The 10,925-nt window shown below is 42.3% G+C and overlaps 1 protein-coding gene across 1 annotated transcript in view; it reads right to left on the reverse strand.

Annotated features, from left to right (window-relative positions):
- The window catches only part of LOC109280771 (uncharacterized), a 208,666-nt gene extending 198,493 nt beyond the window's left edge, over nt 1-10,173 (reverse strand). The window contains exon 1 of the mRNA XM_059724867.1: nt 10,106-10,173. The gene's annotated coding sequence lies outside the window, so the exon portion shown is untranslated. The remainder of the gene's footprint in view (nt 1-10,105) is intronic.
- Nucleotides 10,174-10,925: the final 752 nt, after the last annotated feature.

Raw genomic sequence — 10,925 nt, forward strand, 5'->3', positions numbered from 1 at the left:
AACCTAGCAGAGGAATGACAGATAACAAAACAGGAAAGCAAACAGTCTTCTGGGGAAGTGGCCTACTATACATGGGTGAGCAGCTTTTGATACAATTATCAAATAATGAAACAAAAGTAATGATAGGGTAACAGCAGATAGCCAGCACAGACAGACAGGGTGAAGGCCAGGATAAAAAGGATTTAGAAGAGGCCTTAGCCATCAGCTGGCCTGATATGATAGAGTCAGAAGAAAGGTCTATGAACAACAAAAGAGAAGCACTATACGTAACCCAAATGAACACAGGCACCAACAATACACAAGCATACGCCTTGGTCTTCCCACCCTATCCCATTCTTCCACAGTAGAACACAGACAAACTGTAAAGTAATAGATGAAAGACTACGAGGCCTAATTGTACAATCAGAAAAGTAGCAAGTCCTTTCGTGGATCTAGTCTTTGGCCAGTAGGTACACACATAACTTGCTTCTCCCAGTCCAATGTATATGTGGTGATATCTTATATTGGATCAACTGCTTTTGGGCACAAAAAGGCCTTCCCCAGTTTTGGGAAAGAAGTGGATATGGCCTAAGCTAAATACCAGGTAAAACAATGACTTCTGTTTAATGTCATTACGTAAATGAAAATAGAGTGCCCAAAAGCTTGTCTAACATCTCTTTCAACTATACACTTCATTCAATAGAAGGGATCACCAAACAAACCTTGCTTCTCAAAGACCCAAAAGTGTTTTGCTTTGTCTTTTTCTTTGTACCATCAGTTTCATGAATACTTTTGAGATTGGGGAAGGCGGTCTTTTTTTTTTTTTTTTTGGTTTTGATTTAGGTGTGGAAAAGCTAATTTTAAAAGAAATTCCTGGAATGGAAAGCAAAAATCCAGTGTAGTTTAACAAGCAACATCAGGCCGAGCAAGTTAGCAAATGTTTACTCAAGAGATCACAACTGTTAAAAGGAAACTTAATGATCTGCATGGAACCTGGGTCCAGGAGCACATGTTGCAGGAGGAAAGAATCTGAAGGAGGCAAGAGGAAGCTAATATCTTTGCGCACATGGTTGAAATACCAGGTGCAGTTGTAATGTATTTGTACATAGTTAATTTAAAATGGAAAGCCACTTTAGTTTTAGAAACACAAGTTCCTTATGTTACTGTTTCCTGCAGTACATGAAATAAATACCCCTGAACTTGGGGAATTTGGATTCCATCTCCCCAACTCAAATGTCATTGCTGATCATTGTGTAAAATGGGCTGAAATCAAAAGCTTGGCTAAACTTTCTGGCCTGATGTTCAAAATTTGAGGGTGCTTAGTTTCAGAATATGACAGTTTGGATTAGAAGCATAATGTTTTCTACAAAGTCCATAGTAATGCTCTGTTTTAGCAACTGGAGAAGCTAAATATGTTAACAAGCATTTTATAAAGCAGTGATATTGATCTAGATTGCATCTGGATGAAACAAGGCAGGTAACATATTGTTTTAAAATATGTTAACCAAACTTTCTTGAAGTCAGTGTGTGAAGTGATCAACTTTACTCTGGTTCCACTGGCTTTGCTTAACAAGAGGTTCACTGTACCACCTCTAGACACTGTGTACAAGAGACTCAACTGTTAAAGTCAGTCCCCTGTATGACAGTTCTGTGCCAATGCTAGGATAAAAAATGGGCTGGGTTTTTTTTTTGCTTCCTCCCTTCCCTTATATATGAACTCATTTGCACAGTAATCTATTGGTTATATATTGGCTTTGTAATGGTACATAGTAGCTAATAAAACACGGTTTAGAAGAGAATTTGATTCCAAGAAAAAAAAAAAAGTGTGACAGTGCCAAATTGTTGCACTGCACGTTAAAATGAAAGTGTCAAAATTAGACTTCATTACAAAGGGGATTTTAATATGTATATTATATATCCAGCTGATCCCCTAAAGAAACAAACAGTTCTCTTGAGAAACCAAATTAAGTGTCATAGCATCTTGGAGTCTGATCGTCTTTAAACAAATAGATTATTTTGTCACTGTTGGTCCCATAGATTTGCATTCATTATAGTAAATATTTCTGCTGACAGCAATGGGAGTTTTGCCAGTATAAGGATCAAGCACTTTGTCTATACACAATATATAAAAGAAAACAAGAAAGAGAAAAATAAATCAAATCAGCATGTGTCAGTTTCTCACAATTCCTTTCTTTCAACTGGAAGATGGCAGTGGATTCATCACTACAACAGTTTATTACTCTTAAAGGCTTTAGATTATTAAATTAAGTTCAGATAGGGACACTCATTTTTGGTACCTGACACTGTAGGTACTCAGCGTGGTCACAGGTCAAACAATGGGCCATATGACACAAGTACAATCTTTTGTAAACCTGATTTATATCATGCAACTAGAACCAGAAATAAAGGTTAGTCTTTCACCAGCCCACCTGGGCATCATACCTTTAATGAATAGCTAATTCCCATTTTGCCTAGAGATATAATTATGTACCCCTGGTTAATGTAGTTAGCAACCAACACCCGGTGCTAAATGCACTTGAGACTTGTCTTTTACTAACTACTGGACTTCTACATTTTGAATTTAAAAAAATCTGACTTTATATTGACAGAGTGACACTTTAACTGTGTAACTCAATACACTGCTGTGCAAATCGTGTGTACTGCTGTGTCAATAAATTGAGGTGGAAAAAAAATTACAACTTTTGCCAATAAAAGAAAAGGCATGAGTTCCCTTTAATAAAAGATACCATATATTGAAGCTACCTAAGGGTAGAAGTCAGTGGTAGTTATTGCACTGCAGCCAAATTCCAATTCTTACTGTTAACAGCACTGTCAGCTAAGAAACGGAGCTGCAAATTGAATGCAGTTAGGTTTTCTTTTTCTCCTCTTGATTAGCTGTAACCACTTCTATTAAACAGCTTTTAGTAAACTTTCCTCATTCTAAAGAATTTCCCTGAAGGAGAATTATATCAAATGAATATGTAAATGAAATTTTACTTGCCCCCACCCCTTTTACAAAAGATTTTGCTAAGTAAGCACTAGACTGCAATGAACATGAAAAACTGGAACCAGGGCTATGAACAGGCCAATGGAAAAAGCAGAAATAAAATCTGTAGTGTGGTTTGAAGTGAAGAATTAATGAATTAAAGCAGCATCCAGTAGCACAGCTACACTTAAAAGATTTGTCAGCATTTCTATTTTAAGAGCATCTATCTAGGTTGTTTGAAATTGCATGGAGTTAAATCTTAGTCCCCCTAGCTATGATTATTTCTGTGGGTAGTCTCAGCAGCAGCAAAGTTGAGTACTCACCAGGTTTCCAGGTTAAATGTCCTACCTTATGCAAGAGGTGATTTATGCAGTGTTTGATTATGGCATACTTATTCATTAAAGTTATTCCACTAATATTCAGAAGGTGAGGAAAAGTTTGTTCACCTTCATCATTGTGCAGGTTACGTTCTAACAAACACAGTAAATAGATAGCTTGATTATCTGAGTGAAGAAAGTACAGAATAACTGTGTTCTAATTGTGGGAAGTTTTCCTATTGCTGTGGGCACAAAACTGGTCTAGCTCAAATAGAGACGTTCAGACAAGTTGCTCAGTAATATTCTGAAGGTTCGTGAAGCTTTGGATAATATCCTATGAGGTAGGTACTCCTAGTTGAAGGTTTGGGGAAATAGTGCATCTCTTATTAGGGGAGTTCATTAATGTCGTTTTGGGGGGAGACAGCATGTCAGCATTCCAAAGCATTTGTGGGGTTCAGTATATGCAAGGCCATCTATTGACAAACACTGTGGGCACTGATCTGACTTTTCTGAACCTCTCATGTTTTGGCAAAGAATGTCAAGAAGGCCATTATTGCAGCTCTGCAGAAGAAAAAAAAGTAATTCTATTTTATAAAAGATTTTGATATTTTAAACATTGTTTCTTTATTGGAATGAAAGCCAAAGATTTGTCAAAATATTTCCATTCAGCTTCCATCATGTATTTTTGCAATAATTTAGATTTGTCAGATGATCTTGATCCCAATGAACCCCATTTCAGATAAAGCAGAAGAATACTGGGGTTGAAACAAACATGCCAACAATATTGACAGAAGAGTTCATGAAGTCTGAGGAAACAAAAACAGCAAAAGAGAAACCACCCATCACCACCATAAACCTTAAGTCATAGAATCGTAGAAAGTTAGGGTTGGAAGGGACCACAGGAGGTTATCTAGTCCAACTCCCTGCTCAAGGCAGGACCACCCCCAACCAGATCATCCCACCCAAAGCTTTGTTTAGCCAGGTCTTAAAAACCTCCAAGGATGGAGATACTACAGCCTCTGGGTAAACTGTTCCAGTGTTTTACTACCCTCCTAGTAAGAAAATTCTTCCTAATATCTAACTTAAAACTTCCCTTGCTCAAACTTAAGACTGTTGCTCCTTGTTCTTTCATCTTCCACCGCCAAGAACAGTCTCACTCCATCCTCTTTTGAACCTGTCTTCAGGTAGTTGAAGGCTGCTATTAAATCCCATCTCAATCTTCTCTTCTCTAGACAAAATAAGCCCAGTTCTCTCAGCCTCTCCTCATAAGTCATGTCCCCCAGCCCCTCACCATTTTTGTTGCCCCTTCACTGGACTCTCTCCAACTTGTCCACATTCTTTCTGTAGTGGGGGGCCCAAAACTGGACACTACTCCAGATGTGGCCTCACCAGTGCAAAATAGAGGGGAATAATCACTTCCCTTTGTGACAGCTGAAATTATGTCTGTGAGATAAAGGTGCTTGCTGAAGGCCCTATGAAGATTAAACTAAGTGTTTTTCTGTATTTGTTAAGATGTAGTGAGGCCTTGTAGAAAGTAAGGCCTAGTAAATTTAGTAAAGCCTTGAAGTAGTAAAGCCCTGTGGTGTAGTTAAAATTACCTTATCAAAGAAATGCAAGGCTTGTACTGCTAATTGGTCAGCCTAAGGACAGTTGAAGTAAAAGGAATCTGAGTGGTCGTTCATTATCAGTATCATTCAGAAGCTATAAATGAGCTGAAATATTTGGAAACCATTCAGAAGGAAGAGACAGCTCTGTAAAAGAATTAGTTAGCTGTTACCTGGATCAGTGGGCCCATGGACCTCGAAGAGCCCATGAACTGCATCCCAGGGTCCTTTCTGGTACCCCTTTGGACAGTGTCGTTCGGGGATGCCTGACTTTGCTGAACTTTGTGGAAAGAGAAGCTTGCTGTGTATCAGGCATCAGAGGGGACTGCCGATAAGTTGCCGATGCTAATTGCTTTTGTCTGTTATTGTTTGTCTTGTTACTACACGTAGTTGTGTTTTTGTTAAGTCAATAAATCTTTCTTACTTTTCTACCCCTGACCATACTCTCAATCCCGAACCCTCCGCAGGCAGCTGGGACACCCCTGACCTGCTGACAACACTCCTACCGATGCAGCCCAGTATGCCATTAGATTTCTTTGCAACAAGGGGACACTGCTGGCTCATACTTGGCTTATTGTCCACTGTAACCCCCAGGTCCTTTTCTGCAGAGCTGCTGCCCAGCCAGTCAGCCCCCAGCCTGTACTCGTGCTTGGGATTGTTCTGTCCTAAGTGCAAGACTTTGCACTTGCCCTTATTGAATCTCATGACATTTCTTTTGGCTCAATCCTCCAACTTGTTTCGGTCACTCTGAATTTTAGCCCTACCCTCCAGCATATCTATTGCTCCCAACAGTTTGGTGTCATCTGCAAACTTGCTAAGGGTACACTCTATGCTATCTTTCAGACCGTTGATGAAGATACTGAACAAAACCCGCCCCAGGACCAACCCCTGGGGCACTCTATTTCATACCAGCTGCCAACTAGATATCAAGCCATTGATTACTACCCTCTGAGTCTGATGCTCCAGCCAGTTTTCTATCCACCTTACAGTCCACTCATCCAGCCTGTACTTTCTTCGCTTGCCTGAGAGAATGTTGTGAGAGACCACATTAAAAGCTTTGCTAAAATTAAGGTATATCACATCCACTGGTCTCCCCACATCCAGAGTCAGTCACCTTGTCATAGAAGTAATTCAGGTTGGTCAGGCATGACTTGCCCATGTTGAATCCATGCTGACTGTTCCTAATCACCTTCTCCTCCAAGTATTTTGAGATGGATTGCTTGAGGATCTGCTCCATGATTTTTCCAGAGACTGAGGTGAGGCTGACTGATCTACAGCTCCCTGGATCCTCCTTTTTCCTCTTTCTTAAATATGGGCACTATGTTTGCCCTTTTTCAATCACCCAGGACCTCTCCTGATTGCCACAGGTTTTCAAAGATGATGGCCAGCAGCTCTGCAATCACATATGCCAACTCCCTCAACACCCACAGGTGCATTGCATCTGGCTCCATGGACTTGTATATGTCCAGATTTTCTGAATAGTCCCTAACCTGTTCTTTTGTCATTGTTGGCTGCTCACCTCCACCCCAAACTGTGCTGCCCAGTGCAGTAGTCTAGGAGCTAAACTTGCCTGTGAAGACTTAGGTGAAGAAAGCTGTGATGGTGCCACTTTAAGAGCCAAAGCATGCATTAGGGCATCTGGCAGGTGTGTGCCAGAGTAATGAGGTGATCAAATGACTGCAGGAAGGCCCTGGGGTTGAAGGGGGGGGGGGGGGGGCAGGGATGAACAGTCTCCATTTTAGATCCAGGCCCTCAGGTCTGTGGCATCAGTCTGCTGCTGGCAGCCAGAAGAATACCGCCTGGCTGAGCAGCTGCACAGAACAACCTTGGAGATAAGGGCAGGAAGCTATGGGGATGGGAGGAGGCTCCTGGTCCTAGGGAATAACTAAAACCTACACCCTGATGGGGTAGGATGGTCTGGTAGGTCTGCCTGTGGTGAAGCAGTTCCCAAGAAATACCAGGCCAGTTGCCTCCCCAGTAAAAGGTGAGGATGGGGTGCCTTAAAGCCCCAGACACCACAAACTGGTCAGTTACCCAGTAGTAGGGACAGGCAGGGGCTTGAGAAGGTGGACACACATGAGAGGGAGTGGTGAGCAGCATGAGAATCTAGACGAAACCCTGAACTGGTCAATGCTGGGGCCAGGATGAGGATAGTCAAAAGGACTAGAGTGCCCACCATGAGGGATGCCCAGAGTCAGGGGGCCTGGGGTTCTGACTGGCCTAGAGGTGGGCCAGTATGGAGGTGGGCCTGTATGGCCAAAGGTCCCAGAGGGGAGCCATGCATAAGAGGGAAAGAGGTCTAGGGAGCTGACAGCCCTGCATGATGGGGATGGGGGGAGGGGACCGAGTCTGCCTGATTAGGAGGGATCTAATTGGGGTCTAAACACCAGACTTTGGGGCCCAGTGTGTGGGTTGAAGCCACATAGTGGATGCCATCTGCAAGGCATTTGGCATGATATAGGGGAGAACAGAGCTGTGTGTAATGCCCTAGATATGGGGGCATTAAATGGGCAGCCTCCCATATTGTACATCAAGTTTATTATAACAAGTCATGGCAGGTGAGACAGGGTAGACTGCCCTAGATAGAGTATGGTGTCCGGCCATGAGTAGGCCCCTTTGCCAAAAGGGCATTGAGAACTTCCGCCTTTTCTTCATCCACTGTCACAAGGTTGCCTTCCCCAATTCACTAAGGTACCCACACTTTCGCTGATCCTCCTCTTACTACCAATATACGTGCAGAAACCCTTCTTGTTACCCTTCACGCCTCTTGCTAGCTGCAACTCCAATTATGTTTTGGCCTTCCTGACTTCATCCCTGCATGCCCGAGCAATGCTCTTATACTCCTCCCTATTAATTTTTCCAAATTACCACTTCTTATAAGCTTCCTTTTTGTGACTTAGTTACTAAAGAGCTCCCTGTTAAGCCAAGCTAGTCTTCTGCCATACTTGCTAGTCTTCCTGCCCATTGGGATGGTTTGTTCCTGCACTCTCAGTAAGGCTTCTTTAAAGTACAGCCAGCTCTCCTGGACTCTTGTCTCCCTCAGACTGGCTTCCCAGAGGATCCTGCCCATGAGTTCCCTAAGGGAGTCAAAGACTGCTTTTCTGAAGCCCAGGGTCCTTACTTTGTTGCTTTCCAGGAAAGGAAAACCCAACCTTCCTCTCCTTAGGATCCTGAACTCAGTCTTCTCACGGTTGCTGCTACCCAAGCTACCATCCACTACTACATTCTCCACCAATTCTTTCCTGTTTGTGAGCAGCAGGTTAAGGAGAGCATAGCTCCTAGTTGGCCGCTCCAGTACTTGCAACAGGAAGTTGTCCCCAAGTCACTGTCAGAATAAACAAAAAAGGAGAACTCACTGATTGAAACAACTAGAAAACAAATCACACCAATCTCTAGCCAAGGAAAAGTCTCTTGATACAACATATGAAAAGAAAGATCGAATCCAGCTCTGAGTAAAAAACAGACAGGATTTGGTCTTAAGAGATCCTTCATAGACTAGATATTCACAGTACAAGAATTCCATCTGATGCTTATAGAAACCTGCCACCCATTTCTTTGGCTTTCAAAAGACATTTGACAGCCTGCAAAGACCTGTATCATGGCAAATCCTGCAGACTAAAATCCTACCTAAGAGATCAACTTCACCAAGACCATGCATACATATATGACATGATCTGTAAGAGAGAACAGCTAGAGAACAAAGTGGTTCATCATGGACAATGGATGAAACAAGACTAACAAGATGATCTCCCTCCCCTTCAAACCCCAAATCAACACAGGAGAACAAAGCTTCTTGGGTTCAAGAACCTGCCCAGAGCTGGTAGTGGTTCAGCTTCAGCTTGCCTCTAGGCTCTGGGCCTGGAGCTGAACCACTGTCTGCCCCAGACTGGAATGGCCTATTTTCATGGGGGAAGGGGCATATAGCATGGGGAAGACTTGAGGGGTGAAACTTGCAGCCTGCCCCTGGGTCCCCCAGCTTCCTACTTCCTATTAACTTCTGCTTCTTCAACAATCTCTTCAACCTTGACCCTGTCTGCCCAGGAACTGCCATCACTTTTCTCTGGCTGGGCTGGGCTGGGCTAGGGCTGCACTGTTGCTGACTTCCATAAAGGAAAAGAGTTGTAGAAGATAAAGGGTGGGGAGGAGGCAAACATAGGCACAGAGGGGCAGGCATCAGGGAGCATAGGTCTGGCCCTTCACCCCCATCACTGTTTTTCCCTGCCACAGCAATGAAGGGACAAATTTGAGATTAATTTCTACTAATTACAGTCTATACATGGAATCTTGTAACAAATTTATAATTGTCCATGAATATACAGAATCTAATTATGGGTGGTCCATCTAAAATTAGAAGTCATCTTGGATTTGGTTAAATAGGGTAATAAAACATTCAGTGCTGAAAATTACTTAGGATGAAACAAAGATAAAAAAACAAAGATGTACTATACTAAAGTACAACTAAGAATTTTGAATTCAAACATGTGTCATTGCTAACAGTTAACTACCAAACAATCAGAGAGGAAATTAAAAACCTTAAAAACAGGTGCCTACAAAAGACTGGATGGAAAAAACTCCATAACCAAAAAAACAAACAAACAAAAAACCAACCCCCCCCCCAAAAAAAACAAAAACGATTCTTTGTCATTTCTGACAATTAAAAAAAAAATAAGGCTGAAGGCAAATTCACATTATAAGGTGGTTTTTTCAAAAATGGGAAAAATGGAACTGCGTTATACTGAAGCTCTGAAATCTTCACTGGCTGCCTTTATTTAGTGTGTGGAATTTAACTTAAGTCCTTTTTGAGAATCTGGGCCCAAGTACAAATTCCACTTTAGCTGCTTAGGTACCTAATTTCAGAGGCAAAAATATAAAACACCCAACCCTACTGTAACAGGGCAAAGACAGCCTTGTTTTTTTAAGGTTACTAAGTTACAAGTAGTCAGGTTGGAGACAGGGCAAATTTAATTACTTAGTAAACACAGTTGGGAAGGGGATTGTACCTGGGGCGAATATCAACTGATTAGGAGCCAGCAGCTACTTAAGTCCACAGCAAGGGAGTTTCCTTTGCCCCCTGAGGCGAAGCGCAGAGAGATTCAGCAGCGACACCAGAAATGGCAAACCCAATGCTGAAGCAGCTTCTGGACAAGACTGGCCGACTGGGTGTGGGTAACCACAGAGACTGGTGAACTAAGGAGGTGAGGAAGAAAGGAGAAACTTACTGGCTGACAGAAGGTCCCAAGGAGAAAGGATCCGCTGGTACCACAAGAAAGAGAAGAGAGTGGAACTGGAGTGGAGCTGACTGACTTGTGGGAGTGAGCTGCACAGTGGTGGAGCAAAGGGAGACCGTGAGCTGGGAGAACAGCCAAGGTGTTCCAAAACCTGCAGAGAAGTTACTAATAAACAAATTTTCTTTCATCCTGCTTCTGAGGTGATTTATTACACCCTCTCTCACTGGGGAATTAAATTCTTATTCTTCCATCATTCCAAAGCATGGCAGGCGAGTCCCAGGGAGAGAGATTTTGTTATTCACCCCCACCCAGCCACACCTACCTAAATGCTTAAGTATATAAAAGGCCATAGACACCTGAGCTTTCACTGCCAACATTCTATAGGTGCCTAAAGATCTGCTACTGGGAACACCCAGAATTTCAACAATCTTGTCCGATCTGACTTGAATGACTCAGTAGGGTGACCATATGTATGTCATACCACTTCCCCTTGCTTAGATGTTTTCAAGTTTAGGTCTCAGTTAAGCATGCTGAAAAGTATGGTCGGGGTGAGTAGTACTGTACTTTAAAGTGTTTCCATTTTAAAAACCCTATCCCAAAAATCTTACTGAGTACAGTGCAAATGAGTTTGTGATAATATTGAAGTCTTGAAGCTTTCCTATATCACCTCCCTTACTCAATGTGTAAAATTACATCGGAACTGGCCTAATTAATGTTAATTGTTGATAACTGGAACCATTGACAGAACTGAAGATAATTCAGTAGAGAGGTGAGAGTAAATGAGTGTTAAATTAGAACACCAGGGCAGAAT

Source organism: Alligator mississippiensis, chromosome 3, assembly GCF_030867095.1.
Source record: "Alligator mississippiensis isolate rAllMis1 chromosome 3, rAllMis1, whole genome shotgun sequence".
Taxonomy (NCBI): Eukaryota; Metazoa; Chordata; order Crocodylia; family Alligatoridae; genus Alligator; species Alligator mississippiensis.